Source organism: Callorhinus ursinus, unplaced genomic scaffold, assembly GCF_003265705.2.
Source record: "Callorhinus ursinus isolate GAN/ISIS: 27379988/994484 unplaced genomic scaffold, GSC_fseal_2.0 scaffold10, whole genome shotgun sequence".
NCBI lineage: Eukaryota > Metazoa > Chordata > Mammalia > Carnivora > Otariidae > Callorhinus > Callorhinus ursinus.
The window spans coordinates 68,340,544-68,360,442 of record NW_027397072.1 but is presented as its reverse complement, the minus strand read 5'-3'; positions in this window follow the sequence as shown (position 1 = coordinate 68,360,442).

The window sequence follows — 19,899 nt, the reverse complement described above, 5'->3', positions numbered from 1 at the left end:
GAGAGGAGATGTGTGAGTAAAGCAGCTGCCCTAGCAAATAAAGGAGAGCAAGGTCTGATTTGACCATCTGGAAAATAAGTTTTCTGTTGATGGTCATTCAGAGAAAGTAAAATTGTCCATCTGATGTGTGAAAAGTATTTTCTTCAACTTTTTGCTTTCCCTTTGATAAACCTGTGAATTTCTCCAAGCTGCTCAATTGTACTGTGGAGATTAAATATAGATTCTAAACTTGTAAATGGGCTAGAATGTAAGGCTCGCTGATGGGTCCCACAGGGAAGGGCACTGTTTGGGGGCTTTCCTTAAACAGAGAACTTGGATATAAGTCATTCTATCTGAAGGAGTGAAAGTAGACAGAGACGCCAGGCTTTTTCTTCATCAAATTGATATTAACAGCCTGGGCAACAAAGGAACAGGCAACAAAGGAAAAGAAATGTGGAGTGTACCTTCCCTTTTCATGGAAGGTGTCAGAAATCCCTGCTGTTTGCATAAGTGACAATGGATCTACTTCAAAATTGTAGTGTGCAGGGTAGCAGAGATTATGTGGGTGAATTCCTCCTGTCAGCGAAGCCATTTTGTGTCTCCGGTTCACCTTTAAGCCCATCAACTTGTGGTCCATTTCTTCTGTTATTTGATTTAAAGTTGAGGGCAAAGATAAAATCAGTTTAGAGATGAAGTTGACAATCTGGTAAATAGCTTTGGCTTTTTCTCTTTTAGGCAATAGACGAGATACCAAGGATCAAAGCAGCGAGTAATGTTTCTCCAGGAAATAAGTTTTCTGCTTTTACCTCAGAGGGTCTTGAGTATTCAAAATTGCCAACCAGATACAATGGCCGACACCCTCACAGGGAGACTCAGGGTGGACTGACCTCTCTACCTGCCTGAGATCGTCAGCAGCAGAGCCCGCACTTCTCTAGGTTGGGTGGTATCAAGGCTGAGTGGGTGAGAGGAGTCCAGTGCGTGCTGTTCTTTGTCTCTCTGCTTACAGTAATCCCGGGGTGGGGGTGGGGGGTGTCTTGTCTCCTTTCAGGGAACATCTATCTAATGAGAGGAGATGAACTTACTGAAAAAGACAAAGCTTTATATGCTGATGAGGTGGTATAGGATAGAATGAGCAAATACTGTTGTTGCATATTGTTTTCTTTTCTTTCCTTTTCCTTTTCCTTTTTCTTTCTTTTTTGGAGAGAGAGAGAGGAAGAGAGAGAACAGGGAGGAAGGGCAGAGGGAGAATTTTAAGCAGGCTCCATACCCAGCATGGAGCCCAGTACAGGGCTCGATCTTATGACCCTGAGATCATGACCTGAGCCAAAATCAAGAGTTGGTCACTTAACCTACTGAGTCACCCAGGTGCCCTGCATATTGTTTCTTTAATTAAATAGCATGATGCTCTTTCCGGACTGCATTATTCCAATCATTGGCCTCTTTTATACATTTCTATGTGTTTTTTTTGCACAGAATAATTTACTGTGTAAATTTAGTATTTTTTTCTTAAGTACCCCTCGCATAATGCCAATCTAAATTAGTTTGATTATATTAATAAACTAATTTATTGATAATTTTAAAAAATTATTAGTAGTACGATATGCCAGTCACTGATAGGTACTGTCAGGTAGGAACTCAGATAACTTTTTCTACAGTAAATTCTTAAGTTTTTGTTTAGTAATCTTTAATTTTGTTTGCAATTGTATTATTCATACTGTTTGGCTTTCCAACTCAGTTGTAGTTTCTGAGCAGTTAACTTTTGATTCTTTTATTAAATTTCTGATGACACCTAAAACAAGGTAAAACATATAGTAGATACTCAGTTAATAGCTTTTGATTGATTTTTCCCTTTTGGTCAACTTTGACAGTGTTTTCTTTTTTTTTTATCTTTTTTTTTTTAAAGATTTTATTTATTTATTTGATAGAGAGAGACACAGCGAGAGAGGAAACACAAGCAGGGGGAGTGGGAGAGGGAGAAGCAGGCCTCCCGCTGAGCGGGGAGCCCGATGCGGGGCTTGATCCCAGGACCCTGGGATTACAACCTGAGCCGAAGGCAGACGCTTAATGACTGAGCCACCCAGGCGCCCCTGAGAGTGTTTTCTATACGTTGAAATACAATGACTGTTTCTGTGCCTCCAGGGCATTTTTTCCTATGCTATCTCTTCCTGATCAATGTCAGGTCTAATCATGGCTTCATATACAAAAGATGTCAAAGTAGTCCTACCTTGGAATTTTGAGAAAGCCCAGCAGATAAGAGACCTGAGCAGATCTGAGCTAACATAATCAGAGAAGGAGCACCAATGGCAGTATAGGCAGGTGGACAATAGGATCTAGGGCAGGTGTCCTTCCTCCATACTCCACTTTGATAAGTGGTGATTGTGGAATCATTCTCTGATATTCTCATTCATTCTTACTCTGTGGCCAGCACTTTAGTAAGTCACCATCATCCATCACCGGTCAACCATTGAACACCACTTCTCTGGTTCAAACCACCATTCCTCATCTGGGCTTTTGCAGTAGTCTCCTTTACTGCTCTCCTTGCTTCCGTTCTTGCTTCCTCTTCGGGATTTTCTCCACATAGCAGCCAGTGGACTTTTGAAATCTAAATCACTGTATGTCATTTCTGTACTCAAAGTAGATCTTTGGGATGAAGACTACAGTTAACAGAAGATTCCCACTCTTAAACAGGAAGCATGGTCTACAAGGCCCGACCTGAACTGGTCCTTGTCCATTGCACAACCTTGTCTCCCAAACTTCTCCCCAGCTCTTCCTCTCCGGCCACACTATCTTCCTGCTCTTTTCCTGAGCACACCAATCTTATTCGGACACAGTGACTTTTCTGCTTGTTATTTCCTTTGCCCCAAATGCTTTCCCTCTAGATTTTCAAATGGCTCCACAGATCACTTCATTTCATTCTCTGCTCACATTTTACCTTCCCTGATTCTCTTGCTTGTTCACATGTTTGAATATAGGCCCAGTCATTCTCTTTCTCTTTGTCCTGCTGTTTTCTAAATATGTCTATAACTATTATTATCCAAGATTACATTTTTTTTAACATTTTTCTCTACTAGAATATAAAGTAAATGAAGGTGGAGATTTTTTTTTTTTTACTACGCCATGAGTAAGACTGACACATAGTAGATACAAAATAAGATTTGCTGAATGAATTAATAAAGAAAGTAAGGAATGCCACAGCCATTTCTGAGAGCAGGTGCTCATTGCTGGTATGATGGCCTCGATTTGCTCCATGCTATTTCTATTTGCTGAACTTTACCTGATAGATGATTTTTTTAGAGTCAGGCTCTTCTTTGGGTCATCACTGGATTAGGCATGGGGACCAAAGCTACTCAAAGCAGGACAGAAATGAAGAAATTGCTAAATCACGAGGTAGAATATCAGTTGTCTAATATAATTGTTTCAATTTACAAATGACAAAGTGAAGGTCCATAAAGAATAGTAGCTGGAAATATTCATATGTTGGTTGTCAAGAATTTTTATGTATATTAAATTATTTTATCTTTGCCTCTAAGGCAGGTATGACAACATTTTACATTTTATGGGTAAGGAATGAAGGCTTAAGCTCAATTATCACATGCCCCTCAGCTTTCATGAGAACATGGATTCAGACCCAGATCTCATGAAGCCCACTTAAGTAATGTTTAATGTTTTAACACCTGGGAGGCAGAATGCTTCACTCTTAAAAAAAAAAAAAAAAAAAAATAGCTTTGCAAATAAATCCCAGCCAGGGCCACTAATTGCTAACTAAATCAATTACTTATATTTTAAGAACCTTAGTTTTTATATCTATACCCTTTATGAGTATTGTATTATCACAGCTACCTTCTTCCCAGAGAAAATAACAAAACAAAAGAATATTCCACAGACATCTAGGGACTCAAGGGAGTCTCTTACCCTTATTACCTGGTGAAATATAAATATTTTTCTGAACTGAATTTTGAGCTTATTTCTTACGAAGTGCTATGGTGGTTAATGGAAGATATACTTCATCAGTTTTGGCAAGGGCCAACCCTCCAACTGGAATCAAAATTCCAGTGAATCATCCAGCACACCTTATTTTCAATATAACCACTAAAAAGAAAATGGAAGCTTGTCATTTTCCTTTTAAAGCTGTGCACATTGCTAAGTTTTCCACAGGCTTGCTGTGCATATATAACTTTTAAAGTGAAAATACTATTTGTGTGAAGAGATGATCAAGGTAGACAGCAGATAGTCACTGCAGTAGTTGGGGATGTCAGTAATTCTTAATCTAAAAGGAATGCTTTGATGATTCAACAGGATACCTCTAATTTTATATTGTCATCTTTTTTTTTAATTTTTTTATTGTTATGTTAACATATATTACATAATTTGTTTTGGTGTACTGTTCCATGATTCATTGTTTGTTCATAACACCCAGTGCTCCATGCAGAATGTGCCCTCCTCAATACCCATCAGCCGGCTAACCCATCCCCCCAGCCCCTCCCCTCTAGAACCCTCAGTTTGTTTTTCAGAGTCCATAGTCTCTCAGGGTTTGTCTTCCCCTCAGATATCAACCCCTTCATTGTTCCCTTCCTACTATCTTCTTTTTTTCTTAACATAAAATGTATTATTTGTTTCAGAGGTACAGGTCTGTAATGCATTAGTCTTGCACAATTCACAGCTTTCACCATAGCACATACCCTCCCCTAAAAGAAATAGTCACACATAATTAGTATGAAGAAATCAATTGAGTCTACTAGTCTTCTGTCCTTACTACAAGAATATATTTGACCTTGGCGGGGTGGAGCAAGATGGCGGAGGAGTAGGGGACCTGGAGTTCGTCTGGTCTCAGGAATTCAGGTGAATAGGGATCAAACCATTCTGAACACCTACGAACTCAACAGGAGATCAAAGAAAAGAATAGCAACAACTCTCTGAACAGAAAAGCGATGACTTACTGGAAGGTAGGACATGCGGAGAAGTGAATCCGAGGCGATATTCGGGAGGATAGACGGCGGGGGGGGGGCCTCCGTCGGCCGCTTCTGGCAAGTGATAGAGCCGCGGAGCACAAAATCGGAACTTTTAGAAGTTGGCTCTGCTGAGGGACGTCGCTCCAGTGGCTAAGCTGGGGGTGGAACCCTCGTGGGACAGTGTGGTCTCAGGACCCTCGGGGTCACAGAAAGACCGGGGGTGCCTGAGTGTGGCAGAGCTCCCAGGTATCGGAGCAGAGAAGCCGGCTGCAGATACAGAGCCGAGGCACGGGCTCTCAGCTCGGGGTTGCCATAAACTGTGATCGGTGACAGTTGGGCCACTGCTCCTGCAGCAGGGACCCAACAAACAGCAGAGCCGGGGAGACTCCCCTTCCTCCCCTGGGAGGAGCAGCGCGGGAGCGCACCGCAGGGATCTGCTGGGTTTGGAGACTCTACATGGGGTCGAATGCCAGAGATAGAAATGCTCGGTCACAGGCCAGGTGAGCACGGAGTGCAGCCGGAGACCAGGGAGATGGGAGTGACTGACTGTTTTTCTCTGGGGGTGCAATGAGGAGCGGGGCCCCGAGTTTTCAGCTCCTCCAGGCGGAGATTGGGAGGCCACCATTTTCACTCTCGTCTTCCAAAGGTGTACGGAAAGCTTGCAGGGAACAAAAGCTACCGAGAGCAAACCTGAGTGGATTGCTTAGCCTGGACCGACAACGGCGGGGCAATTCCGACTCCGGCAAAGACATTTGGGAACCATGGCAACAGGCCCCACCCCCAGAAGATCAGCACGAACAGCCAGCCAAGACCAAGTTTACCGATCAAGGAGAACGGGAGAACTCCAGCGCTAGGGGAATACTGCACATAGAATTCATGGCTTTTTTACCATGATTCATTAGTTTTTCGAAGTTATTTTTTTCAACTGTTTTTTTTTTGGAATTTTTCTTTTTCCCTTTTTCAACCAACATCTTATCAATCCCTTTTTGGAAAAAAAACATTTGTATTTTTCATTTTTAGTCATAGCCTATCCCTTCATAGTAGATACCCTTATTTTTGGCATATATATATATAAGTTGTACTCTCTTTAAAATTTTGAGATACAGTTTCTTCTAACAGATCAAAATATACCCTAAATCACTAGTGTATGGCTTTGTTCTAGTCTCCTGCCTGATCACATTCGTTTCCTTTTTTTCTTTTTTTTTTCTTAAGTCTTCTTTCTTTTTTCAAACAACTTCTTATCAATTCCTTTTATAAAATCCTTTATAATTTTCATCTTTACAATCATCTTCCATCCCTTCATTGTATCAACCCTTATTTTGTACATATATAAGTCTTACTTTCTTTAAAATTTTAGGAGGCACTTTCTTCTAAAAGACCAAAATACACCCAAAATCTAGTGTGAGCACTGATCTATGCACTACCCTGATCATACTCTGTTTTGTTGTTGTTGTTGTTCTGTTTTTGTTTGTTTTTATCTTTATCTTTTTCTTTTTTTTCCTCTTTCTCCTTTCTTTCCCTTTCTTTTCCCCTGGTTTCAGGTCTTTACTGATTTGTATAGAGTATATTTGCTGGGGAAGTTGTTAACCTGAAAGCATTTTGTTCTCTCATTGATCTATTATCCTCTGGACAAAATAACAAGACGAAAAAAATCACCTCAGCAAAAAGAACAAGAGGTAGTACCGTCTGCCAGGGACCTACTCAATACGGACATTAGTACGACGTCGGACCTAGAGTTCAGAATCATGATTTTAAAGATACTAGCTGGGCTTGAAAAAAGCATGGAAGTTATTAGAGACACCCTTCTTGGAGAAATAAAAGAACTAAAATCTAACCAAATCAAAATCAAAAAGGCTATTAATGAGGTGCAATAAAAAATGGGGGCACTAACTGCTAGGATAAATGAGGCAGAAGAGAGAATCAACGATATAGAAGACCAAATGATGGAAAATAAAGAAGCTGAGAAAAAGAGAGATAAAGAACTACTGGATCATGAGGGCAGAATTCAAGAGATAAGTGATACAATAAGACGAAACAACATTAGAATAATTGGGATCCCAGAAGAAGAAGAAAGAGAGAGAGGGGCAAAAGGTATATTGGAGCAAATTATAGCAGAGAACTTCCCTAATGTGGGGAAGGAAACAGGCATCAAAATCCAGGAGGCACAGAGAACCCCTCTCAAAATCAATAAAAATAAGTCAACACCCTGATATCTAATAGTAAAACTTACGAGTCTCACAGACAAAGAGAAAATCCTGAAAGCAGCTTGGGAGAAGAGATATGTAACCTATAATGGTAGAAACATTAGATTGGCAACAGACCTATCCACAGAGACCTGGCAGGCCAGAAAGGACTGGCATGATATTATCAGAGCACTAAACGAGAAAAATATGCAGCCAAGAATACTATATCCAGCTAGGCTGTCATTGAAAATAGAAGGAGAGATAAAAAGCTTCCAGGGCAAACAAAAACTAAAGGAATCTGCAAACACGAAACCAGCCCTCCAAGAAATATTGAAAGGGGTCCTCTAAGCAAAGAGAGAGCCTAAAAGCAGCATAGACCAGAAAGGAATACAGACAATATACAGTAACAGTCACCTTACAGGCAATAAAATGTCACTAAATTCATATCTTTCAATAGTGACCCTGAATGTAAATGGGCAACTTCTTCCTAGAAACATCGCCAAAGGCAAGGGAAGCAAGGGCAAAAATGAACTCTTGGGATTTCATCAAGATAAAAAGCTTTTGCACAGCAAAAGAAACAGTCCACAAAACCAAAAGATAACCGACAAAATGGGAGAAAATATTTGCAAATGCATATCAGATAAAGGGCTACTATCCAAAATCTATAAAGAACTTATCAAACTCAACACCCAAAGAACAAATAATCCGATCAAGAAATGGGCAGAAGACATGAACAGACATTTTTCCAAAGAAGACATCCAAATGGCCAACAGACACATGAAAAAGTGCTCAACATCGCTCGGCATCAGGGAAGTCCAAATCAAAACCTCAATGAGATACCACCTCATACTAGTAGAATGCTTAAATTAACAAGTCAGGAAACGACAGATGTTGGCGGGGATGCGGGAAAGGGGAACCCTCCTACACTGTTGGTGGGAATGCAAGCTGGTGCAACCACTCTGGAAAACAGTATGGAGGTTCCTCATACATTTGAAAATAGAGCTACCATACGATCCAGCAATTGCATACTGGGTATTTACCACAAAGATGCAAATGTAGCGATCCAAAGGGGTATGTGCACCCCAATGTTTATAGCAGCAATGTCCACAATAGCCAAACTGTGGAAAGAACCAAGATGTCCATCGACAGATGAATGGATAAAGAAGGGGTGGTATATATACACAATGGAATATTATGCAGCCATCAAAGGAATGAGATCTTGCCATTTGCAACGACATGGATGGAACTGGAGGGTGTTATGCTGAATGAAATAAGTCAATCAGAGAAAGACATGTATCATATGACCTCACTGATATGAGGAATTCTTAATCTCAGGAAACAAACTGAGGGTTGCTGGAGTGGTCGGGGGTGGGAGGGATGCGGTGGCTGGGTGATAGACATTGGGGAGGGTATGTGCTATGGTGAGCGCTGTGAATTGTGCAAGACTGTTGAATCACAGATCTGTACTTCTGAAACAAATAATGCAATATATGTTAAGAAAAAAAAAGAAGAAGATAACAGGAGGGGAAGAATGAAGGGGAGTAAATCAGAGGGGGAGAGGAACCATGAGAGATGATGGACTCTGAAAAACAAACTGAGGGTTCTAGAGGGGAGGGGGTGGAGGGATGGGTTAGCCTGGTGACGGGTATTAAAGAGGGCACGTTCTGCGTGGAGCACTGGGTGTTATGCACAAACAATGAATCATGGAACACTACATCAAAAACTAATGATGTAATGTATGGTGATTAATGTAACAATAAAAAATTTAAAAAAAAAAGAATATATTTGACCTTGGAAGTAAAAAAAGTTTCTTTAATGTTACTTCACAATGCAGCATCTCTGAACTGTATTTAGGGTATGGTTAGATGTGTCTTTGGTAGCTGCTGCAACTGTCACCACCCTGGGGTACCCTAAAGGCAAGTTGGAATAGGACTTTTCAACAAGAGAACAATGATATGAAATGTATGATTCTCAGATGCATGGTTCTAAAATATTTTCCTTTGATTGATTTCTGAATTTTGTGAAGTGGAAGACACTCAAATAGACCACTGAAAGTATTTATGCATAATAACAATCTAGATGAAGTTTTTTTATCAGCTTTCCTGAAGTGATGGGAAACCACCATCAATAGGTCCATTGTTTGTATCTGAAATCCTCAAGGTAAAAACTTCAGCTTGGCTTATGGAATGAATAAGTCATGGGAATAAAAGACACAGCATAGGGAATACAGTCAAAGATACTGTAATAGCTCTGTAGGGGGACAGGCGGTTGCTGCACTTGAGGTGACCCTAGCATAATGTATAAACTTGTGGAGTCACTAGGTTGTACAGGTAAAGCTACTGTTACATTGTGTGTCAAGTATACTCAAATAAAAAAAGATAAATAAAAATTCAGCTTGGGAAAGGAACAACAGACCTGTCCATTTGCCAAAATCCCATGAGAACATGGCCTAATGGAGGGAAATGTATTTTGAAACTCTTAAACAGTAAGATGAATCAAAATTAAGTTCAAATAGGATATTCGAGAAACCTCAAAGGAGAGTAAACAGGTGTGGTGATGTGATGCATATAGTAAATTTCAGTGCGGGAAACCAAGGACTGCTTGTTTTTTTTTTTTTTTTAATTGGCATTTGTCAATTGGTCTTGCCAGTACTGCCCACCAGACTTGGCAGAAAAAAAAAAAAAGTCATCACTTTTATCTGTGATGCTTTCGAAAGGGGCTTTCTAAAAAAGTTCTTGGAGGTAGATCACACTAAGAAAATTGAACCAACTTAGTTGCTCTCAAATCATAGACCTCTGCATCATCCAGCTTCATTGGGCTAGACTGTATTCTGATTCCCATGAAAATTTTTTGGTTTGGGAGAAGACATTTGTGTCACTAAAACAGCAATGAATTCAGGACTCTATTTCAACAAAGTGTAGCAGCACTAAGGGTAAATTATAATTTTCAAGGCTTGGCCCTTAACTGAAACCATTCTACAAGCAGATCTGAAATGAAGAGTCTTGAAATGTTATTTAAAACACCTTAAATCCCCTAAGAATCCTCAAACTGGGAAATCCCCAGGTGCAGCACTCAAGATTCCACAAATATTATCTCTGCACATAAGCATGCTCTGCACATGAGCTATGCAGTTAAAGAATGGCAGGAGGGCAAAGATCATATGCCTTTTCACCAGCCATGCTGCAGAGCTTTGGGTCCGGCCATTTTCCTTGCCTGCTAATTTGCATGGTTGCTTCCGGATGGTGGTGATTTTCTGGGTATTAAGCTTTGAGTAAATCATTCCTGCAACACTCTCCTCCCTTTCCTTGCTTATTTACAACAGAGAGTGCAAAGCTCAGTGACATTTGACTTTGCTCTTTTGCTGGCTGGATCATGGAATGCAGGAGGCATGTATGTATCATTAAGTGCATCTCTGAGTGATGGGTCATGGCATCATGTCGCATCACAGGGTCAGCCTCTCTCATCATGTCACATCACATCACGTCATGCTTGACACAGACACACAGCTCAAATCTGAGTATCTAGAAGTAACCGGGAAGTAAGCCTTCCCAGCAGTCTGAGCAGTGCTTTCAGAAAAAGAAAATAGAGAAATTGACCTTTCTATTTTCTGCCACTGCAGATACAATGACCCCTGTTTGGAGTTGTGCATATAAATATATTCACATATCATTGAAAAACAAGGCATCTGTACAAGACAGGAGTTCTTTCCGTTTTTCCCTCACAATGATAAAGCAGTGTCCCTCCTGTGTTTATTACTGTTGTTGGTAAGATCTAATTCTTCAAACCAGGTATTAATCTAAAGTATCCTCTTGATGGAATAAGCTACATGATAGTTATTAAGGATTTGAAATGTGACAATCAAACTAAGGCAATTCAAGGAGAGTTGGACTAGGCTGTTGAATAATAATTCGTACAAAGGGTCTCCACTGTAAAATCAGTCCAATCTGATACATTGGCTTCTGTTGCTTGATAAATCTGGAGTATAAATACATAGCCTGTAGCACTTCATACTTCTGATTTTTAATCTTGCCATGATTATGAACTCTTAGTTCCTGCATATAAGTCCTCAGAACCCCTTTACCTTTACTCTTCCATCCTTAAGGCCTGTCCACATCAGAAGCATAAAAAGGAAAAACCAACCTGAATGAAACAAGATCCTTGAAAATTAATGAATATAGTTCATATTATTCAAATAGGTTTTTGCGTGTGCCCCAGTAATACCTAGGAACCTACAAGAGTGAGAGATGGGCATGTTTCCTCTCCTGTCACTAGATTCTCAAGCTTTCACCAGTGGAGAGGTATGCTGTCTTTCAAGAATGTGGAAATTTTCATCTGCCTCTCCAGGAAGCTCAAGGGGTTTTGAATGGAGGTTTTACCTTGGTCATCAATAGAGTTAACTTTAATGAACACTGGATCCAGTGAGGCTTTCTTCAGCGCTCTTAGCCACCTATTTTAGTAGATCTTCTACTTTTTTTACTCCAGATATTCAGTGTTGTTCTTTATGTTTTTCTTTGATTCTCTGTTGAAGCTTCCTCTCCTAGCTATACCTGAAAACTTGATGTGCTATTCTTCTTAAGTGATTTAATAGGAATCAAAACCATAAGCCTAGAAATGAGGTAATGGTCACATATTATTTTCTGTGCTGATCTTACCACATCTGCAACATTGAGTTCACATCTAGATTCCGTATCTTATGGTTGTGTATTGGACCATTTCAGATAGATTATATGTCCTATGCTTGACCCCTCACTAAATCCTCAAATATGGAAAGGGATTTGAAATATGGAAAGGGAGTTGAACTCTTGTTAGAGTCAAGAATTATCCAAGGTATGATTGTATAAATTGAAGATTTGTCTAGGAAAAAAGAAAAACGGGGAAGCCGTAGTTCTTGTCACCTCATAGTTGGAAAAAGGGGATGATAGGGAAGAAACAGCATCCCTGCTCTTTATTTCATCATATAGTAGAGCTAGAATGGGTGCATGGAAGTTAGTAGGAAATATTTGAGAAATGCATTCTAATAATGAGGGCTATGCAATGATGGTATGAACAAGCTTATAGCTAGGGGCGTCCCCATGTCTACAATTGTGCAAGAAGAAGCTAGTAGACTCTGCCTTGAATGGGGAATGCTGTGGAAGAACCTCTAAAGTCCTATCCAAGACTGTGGCTGAATGGTTTTAATTGTTTTCAACCATTTTAGTTCCAAGATTTCTCTTTTTGAAGAGATCATTGAGTTTTCTTCTTGAAGTAAAAACAGAGTAAACAATTTAATGTCTCTAAAACATCTAACACATACGACTTTTCTCTATCACTGTCTTCCCTTGACTCCTAAAGAAAACATACTAGATTAAAAATTGAGTAACTGAATAGGATATACTAACCAATAGAGAAGCATTTCTGTTGGATGTGAAGTATCCAAGTAAGCAGAGGAAGATTTATAATATGACTAGCAAATAGATTTTATTGAATATTTTCACTTTATGTTCCCCAAACTATTGCTGACCACCATTTGTTTGTGCTTCTATTTTTGTTCACTTTAAAAAAAAAAAAAAAAAAAACAGTTTGAAGCTCCAACTGCTAAGCCAGGAATGCTCTTTTTCACTGGCAGCATTTTCTCTTTTGGCAGAATCCACAGGCAATTGCCTTGATGTTTTTTGGAGTTACATTTGGTGTCTGTCATAGTTCATGCAAAGATAAGCTGATTGGGTTGTCTAGTTGGTCCCAGATGCTTTTGGCTTTAATGCTCCATCAATTCTCTTTGAAAATGAAGTCCTGGGCCAATCTCATCTCTCAGGGGACACTTGCAGATGACTTGTTCATGATCAAAAGGCAACATAATTTCCTGATGTCCATATGCTTCCTCTGGAACTTCTTTTGGTGTCCTCAAAACTGGTGTTTCTTGTAAGTGGACAACAGATTGTTATTTAGAAAGGGTCTAAACTTCAGAAATGTTTCCTCAACAGTTACTACAAATAGGAATCAGGAGGTCTGAACTGATTTCTACAAACTCCAGGAAGTGGGTTCTAGAACATATTGTTATAAAATCACTTCCCAGCAAATACCAAACACTAGATTTATGGTTTACCACTGCACCATGATTATAGTAAGTGAGGCTTTATAGAGAGGAAATTATCCACATTTTTCAGTCTTTTTTTTTTTATATTAAAGGGAATGTGGTTCATATAGTTCCTCCTAGGCAAACTTATTTACAATCATTTGGTTATAAAGATATTCAGGGGGGCTAGGTAAATTAGTGAAGTGTTTATATACAACATAGATTTGTTAGAACTAAGGCTTTAAAAATTATCCAGCTGACCTCTTTGAACTCCATCCCACACCCTATATGCCACACATTTCTCTTTTGGGACAAGCATGAAAGATAGATAAAGATCCTTCTGTTTTCTATAGGTTTTTCCAAAGACACAGCCAGCTAGAGGACACAATATCAAGTCTAAATAGCAGGAAAACCACTGTCTGTGCTTTGTTTGATGTCTCAGTGGTACATTCCAGAACTTAGATAATGGGCTTACTTCATCTGAGCTTCCAAGCTTCATTCTTCCCTTTACCTCCAAACAGGTTTGTTTATTTGTTTGTTTGTTGTTTTTGAGAAGGGTTGTTTGGAGAGGCTTTGTGTAAAGTCCTGACTGAAGTGGTTCCCATCCTAGATGACTGAGGGGAGGAATGATAAAATCCCTAGTTAGAAAATTATTTAAGAATACCACATAAATCTCTGCAATAATGCTTTCATTTATGTCAAGGAGAAAGACGAAGGATGACAATGCAGATTCAAAATGCTTTCAGATGGTGTCGAGGAGCAAATCATTCTTTCATCTTTTTCGAGCTTAAACAAAGCAATTGGAGTTCTATGAAAAGCTCAGAAGTAGAAACTGTGGGAACAAAGAGCCATCTGTCAACTACCTGTTCTTATCATTCATCTAGTCATGGCTCAACTTTTACCTTTCACAGCTGTGAATCTGCCAAACATTGTGTGAAAGATGTGTGTGTCCTGCAGGCAGCCTTTATCAGGAAGCAAATCACTGGACTAAGATCATGAACTAATCACAGTGATTAAATTTAGATAATATCTTTTAGGCAGGTGAAGGCTCTCTGCTGGTGCTTTATGTACATGACCTAAGATATGTATTTCAACGTATTTGAGTTTAATATCACTAGCCTTACTTTACAAAGTACTTGAGTCTGGGTCAACTGCCTAACCTCGTACAATTGGTAAATACTAGAGCTGGGATCTGACTCAGTTTGACCCAGAGCTGACTCTACAATTTAGCTCTTGCCAGTGCCTTTGTTTTCTTTCTGGTGGACAAGCTTAACTGCCTTCTGAGTGTCATAATTGTTCTCAGATTCTTCCATTTAGATGTGACTTTTTATTGTTTAAGTGTGAACTTGAGAGAGCTTCTTAATCATTACCTATATCTGCTTCCCAGAGGTATATACCATCACAGAAATAATTTAAGAGGTTCAAATGCACAAAAAGTCGGTGTTACTTCTATATACATAATTGTCTATGGGCATCTCTGGCTGGATATTCTACATGAATCTCAAATTCAAGAAGTCAAAATCAAGGAGCTTTTCCTCCACAGTCTTATAGCTTATTTTTCCCTGTTTCTGTGATGTCATAAGCCCCCACTCAATCTGTAAGCTCTAAACTCGGGTTTCATCCTAGATGTCTGTCCTCTTTCTCTTACCTGTTTTTTCTCTTTGCATTACTACAACTGGTGCTTAATTTCTAGGCCTTTACCTTTTCTCCCCTGGATTCTTCAATGCTCTGTCACTCCTGTCCCCATCTGCAGTCCTCCAGCTCAACACAAATTCTCCACTGCCACTAGAGGGAGCTTTTTGACAAATAAGTAATGTGATGTTCATGCCCCTGTTCAAAACTCGGTAAGACTCCAAACTTTTTAGCAAGGCATATACAGCCATCCATGGCCTTGTCTTGCTTACTGTTTACAGCTTCCCATTACATCATACTCTCTGGCATTCCATTCTGAAGACAACAAAACGACAAATTTGGAGAATTTTCTTTTATTTTTTGTAATACAGCTCATTCTGTATGCCCTTCCCATTCTCCCCATAAGCTTATATAGTGGGAAATACCTTTCTGCCTCCTTTTGCATTCAGATTTCTCTCATTGCAAGCATAACTTATTTCCTTCTTTGCTTTTATAGAGTCCTTGAATAAACTGTAAGATCCTGATGCCAAATTTTGTCTTATTCCTCTTAGCAGCACCAGGAGTTGGCACAGTGCATGACTCATAGTTACTCCTCAGAAACCTTGGTGAAACTAATAATTGAAAGTGAAAGCAAAATCTCAAATCTAAAAACTCTAAAGAACATCAGATTGGCAGTGGTCTAAAGGCATACATCAATAATGAATTGAATAGTTTGGATCTTACATATTTTACATTTATTATAGTCAAGAGTTTGTGTCTGTAGGAGAATCCATATATGCTCTACAAAACATACTCTGAAATTTCCTATCCGACAATCTCTACATGAATTGCCATTTTTTTAAATGCATGTACTTAAATGTGGGCCTAGAAGAATATTGTTTAGGATAAAACAGTGGCAAAAATAACTAGTCCATTCCTAATAAAGTGGATGAATTATATTACCTTAACAAGAGCCTGGTTCTAAATAATGTAGTTGATAAAACATAATATTTTCTTATGTTCATTATGAAATTATATAACATGAATTAATGTAATGGCAAGCACCTCCAAAAATTAGAAATAATTCATTAAATAAATGAGATACAATAAAAAATTTTCAGGAAAATCAAGCAGCATTTAAAACCGGTGAACTGAATTGTCTATATGTATTTGCATGTGTTCATAATTTATTTTCCTCAACTCACTGTATTTAGCTCATTTGAAAATCATCTATGAGAAGCAGCTATTACCCAAGTCATAAGTGTTTCTGTATTCTGAGATAATAAGAATCAATTTAGATTCCAGGATCTAAAACCATTCCTTGGATATCAACCTAATTGCATAAGGGCAGTGTGGTCATTGAGAATGTATGGTCATAATAACCTGGGTTTCTGAGAAATTATAAATGTCATTCTTTCTTCCTTTTTTCTTAAACCACTCTGTTTTGAGTGTACCTTCTACAGTCCACTATTGGATGATCTATTTTTTTTCTTTAGATTCATATTTACGTGGTTGGAATAAAGGGCGTTATAGGCTCACAAATACCAACTTTTAACTGGAAGAAAATAGATTAAATAAAACCAGGGCATAAATACCACTTTTCCCCCATGACTTTTTCATAGCTTGAATTTAGGAATGGGATGGGATGGCAAAGATTGAAGGACTCCATGTGCACCCTTGCCAAGTGGGGATAGGTTCTGGCGCTCAGGTGTGCACCTGCCTCACCTCACATATGGCTTTATTAAATGTAGACAAGTTGCTTTAATTTGCTAAATGGTTCTAAGGCATTGTTAGAATCACAATTATCTGGTTCAGTCTTTCAAACTGTATTTGAGTAAATCGACATGTACTAACATTTACTGATGGTGGTGACAGTGTCCCACTGGGTGGTAGCTTGTACTTCTTTCATTGTCCCACATGCTGAGCGCACTCAGTTACTGAGTGACTTGTTCTTTTTTTTTTTTTTTTATCTTTTTTTTTTTTTTTGGGTTTTTTTTTTTTTTTTTCTTTTCTCTTCTTCCATTTATTCACCCAGTCAGCTAAGTCACATCTAAATACTGGCCAGGTATTGAGCTCTACAGTTCTCTGCCCATGACCCGATCATCTAGGCCATTCTTTAAAGAAGAAGATTGTGTTGGATGAAAATCCTTTCTCCTCACCCTATCCCTCTCTTCTTCATCCTGCCTCTCCATGCTCTCTTCCCAGAAGTTGTGGATGTTATCATTTATCGAAGAGATATTATGTGTCAGGCCCTGTACTAGTCACTGCATATATATTATTACATCACTTCACACAACCACCTTATGAAGCAGAACTTTATCCATGAAAAAAATACAGTCCAGAGTCCCTTGCCCACAAGTTCAGAGCTAGTCAGTAGATCAACTTGAACAGAATCCACATGTGTCTTATTCAAAGTTCATTCTCTTTTACTGCTTCCTTTTTGTTTCTTTAATAGATTCCTAACTTAATTTACAGGTTCCAAAAGTTTGGAAATCAAGGCAATGAACTTGTTATGTGGGTGTTTTATGGATATGACATCTCTAATGTTGGTTTGTCTTTCAGAGAGATTACTTTTCAAAATGAATTTGTAGAAAAGTAGGGAGTATAGACATAAGAGTGATTATTCTCAAAATTCAGTCAAATGCTTATACTTTCATAATTAAAACAGTAATTGGAACATAAAATATTTTGACAGCACTTAAGTTTTTTTTAATAAAGGGTCTCTTTAATAGAGACCTTTATAAGTTCAACAAATGCAGAGCTCTCTCTCTGCCTGACTAGAATGTCAGCCATCTGCACTCAGAATTTGAATGATGGAGCTGTCATTTAGGTTGGTATTTGAAATCAAACTATTGCTGTGGATTCCTAAATTACAAAATGAAGAGAGAATGGTTGCTTTATCAGAGAGAGAGATGGAAATTATCTTCAAATTCTTCCTTTTAAATGTCTAGCTGTCATGAAGTATTTTCCTTGATTTGGAGTAACAGCAGACCACTTCTTCATTAGACCAAAAATAAATAAATAAATAATAATTTGCCTGCTAAAATTAGTGAACACTGAGTCATATTTCAGTGTGTATTTAACACTGTATTTGATATTGTGGAAACCATAAATATACTTTGGGATATGGTACTTGACCCCAAGAAGTCCACAATCTAATTGGGCTTGTTGTATATTGTTGACATAAATATGTATCACTGTCAGTAGATTTTGGAGATCAGGAAGAAGAAGACCTGAAGTATAAATTCTGCAAGTAAAGTTCCTCTGTGTGAAGTTTTCACTGGGACATTTTTGTTTAATTAGAGCAACATGCTCACATCCTCAAACAGAAATTCAAAGACTGATATAAAGACAGTGGTTCTCACTCCCAATGTGTGATACCAACATATCAAGTAGTCCAGACTGCAGCAATACAAGGACATGTTGAATCTAGGAGAAAAATACAAGTTTCCCAGTGTAGCAAACATGTTTCTGAGTAGGAGGATACTTCAAATATTTAAACATTCTCAGTATTATTGAAGGTATATACAGGTGTGTGGCTGGAGAGTTGGTATGTGTGGAGTGCAAAAACACAAATGAGAGATTAGCCTTGGAGAAATTTATGCAAAAAGTATCTCAACACTATATCATTACAGACAATAAGCAATGCCTTCTTCTAACCTTTCATCTTAAAACTGTATTTAAATTCATAATCGGAGTTAGATCTTGGATTTTTCACCTTCCCTATAATTACTAGGTAAAACCATGTTAGCTTAGTGGTTGTCTTACACATTCATGCTAGTTAAAGTTGTTATGATGATGAGGAGAAAAGAGTTATATTTCATTTTAGACTATAGAGAGTATTTGAATCACAAAGCCTTCTGTGAAAACCTCCTAGTGTGGGACTGATAAATCACCTGCCTGTTCCCATCATGCTAGCATGTATTATGGGTCAATAAATATTCAAAATATCTTGTGAGTCAGAGTAGTCTCTGTCCTTACTATATTGCCTTCATGACTTTGAGGGGAGGAGCCAAGGGAAACATTTTTGTTGTTATATTGATGAAATACTTATTGGTAATTAAAGCTTTCTACTCAGTTCAGCTGGGTATTTGGAGAGAGCCTTGGGGTGATTTTGCCAAAAAATTGAAATTCTTGTAGTAGATTCTCAATCAAACTGTATTTTATTTCATATGTGTTTTCTCTGTGCAAAAAATTTAATGAACCTGATCTTTTTCATGGCTTTAAAAAAGAAAGAGCCTTATTGAATATATAACATCTTGGTTATTACTGACGAGGTAAAACTGTGTTACTGAAATCTGGTTGATGCTTTCCTGGATTTGCCCTGTTATACACATTAAATATCAGTTTTTGAGGCAAATTGTGAAATACACCAGTCTCACTTTTGATTACTAATAATTGGATAAATTAATGGGTGGACTAAGTAGTCTAAAGTGAAACATTTTATTTTTCTTTAGCTTACCCAATTGCTATTTAGGAAAATGTGTTATGTGATGATTTCCAAGTTTAATGTAATGGAGTGTGTGTGTGTGTGTGTGTGTGTGTGTGTGTGTGTGTGTGTTTGTATAATTTCAAGAGTCTATAGCTTTTAGGATTTTGAATAAAAATAGGAGAAAGACCACAATACATATTAAAAATAATTTTGGAAAAAAACTTGAATCAATATATTTTTAGGATATGAAAATAATAGAATAATAATAATTAAGATCATGGATATAGATAAATAGGATTTGTTAAAGTAACAATCTTTATCCTATTCTCATTTCCCTTTCCAAATTTAAGAAAAAATACACTTTATTTTTTTCCACTTGCTTTCTTTCCTTTCTCTTTATATTCCCACTAACCAAGTCAATCAGAAATCAATTCCTCTAATCTCTTCTGCAACATTTCTCGAATCTTTATCTTACCTTATTGTTTTCCTTTGCTACCAACAAATCTAGGCTTTTAATTCCTCATGGCTATTGCTTTGTTCTCTAAAATAGTTTCTTTCCACTAATATTGTTCCTCTATTGGTCATATTCTATATAATTGCCAAATCTTCCAAATGTACAGTTTTCATTAAGCCCTCCTTTTCAAAGCAAATACTCTTTTACACTCAATTATAGCAATTTGCACCTTTATGATG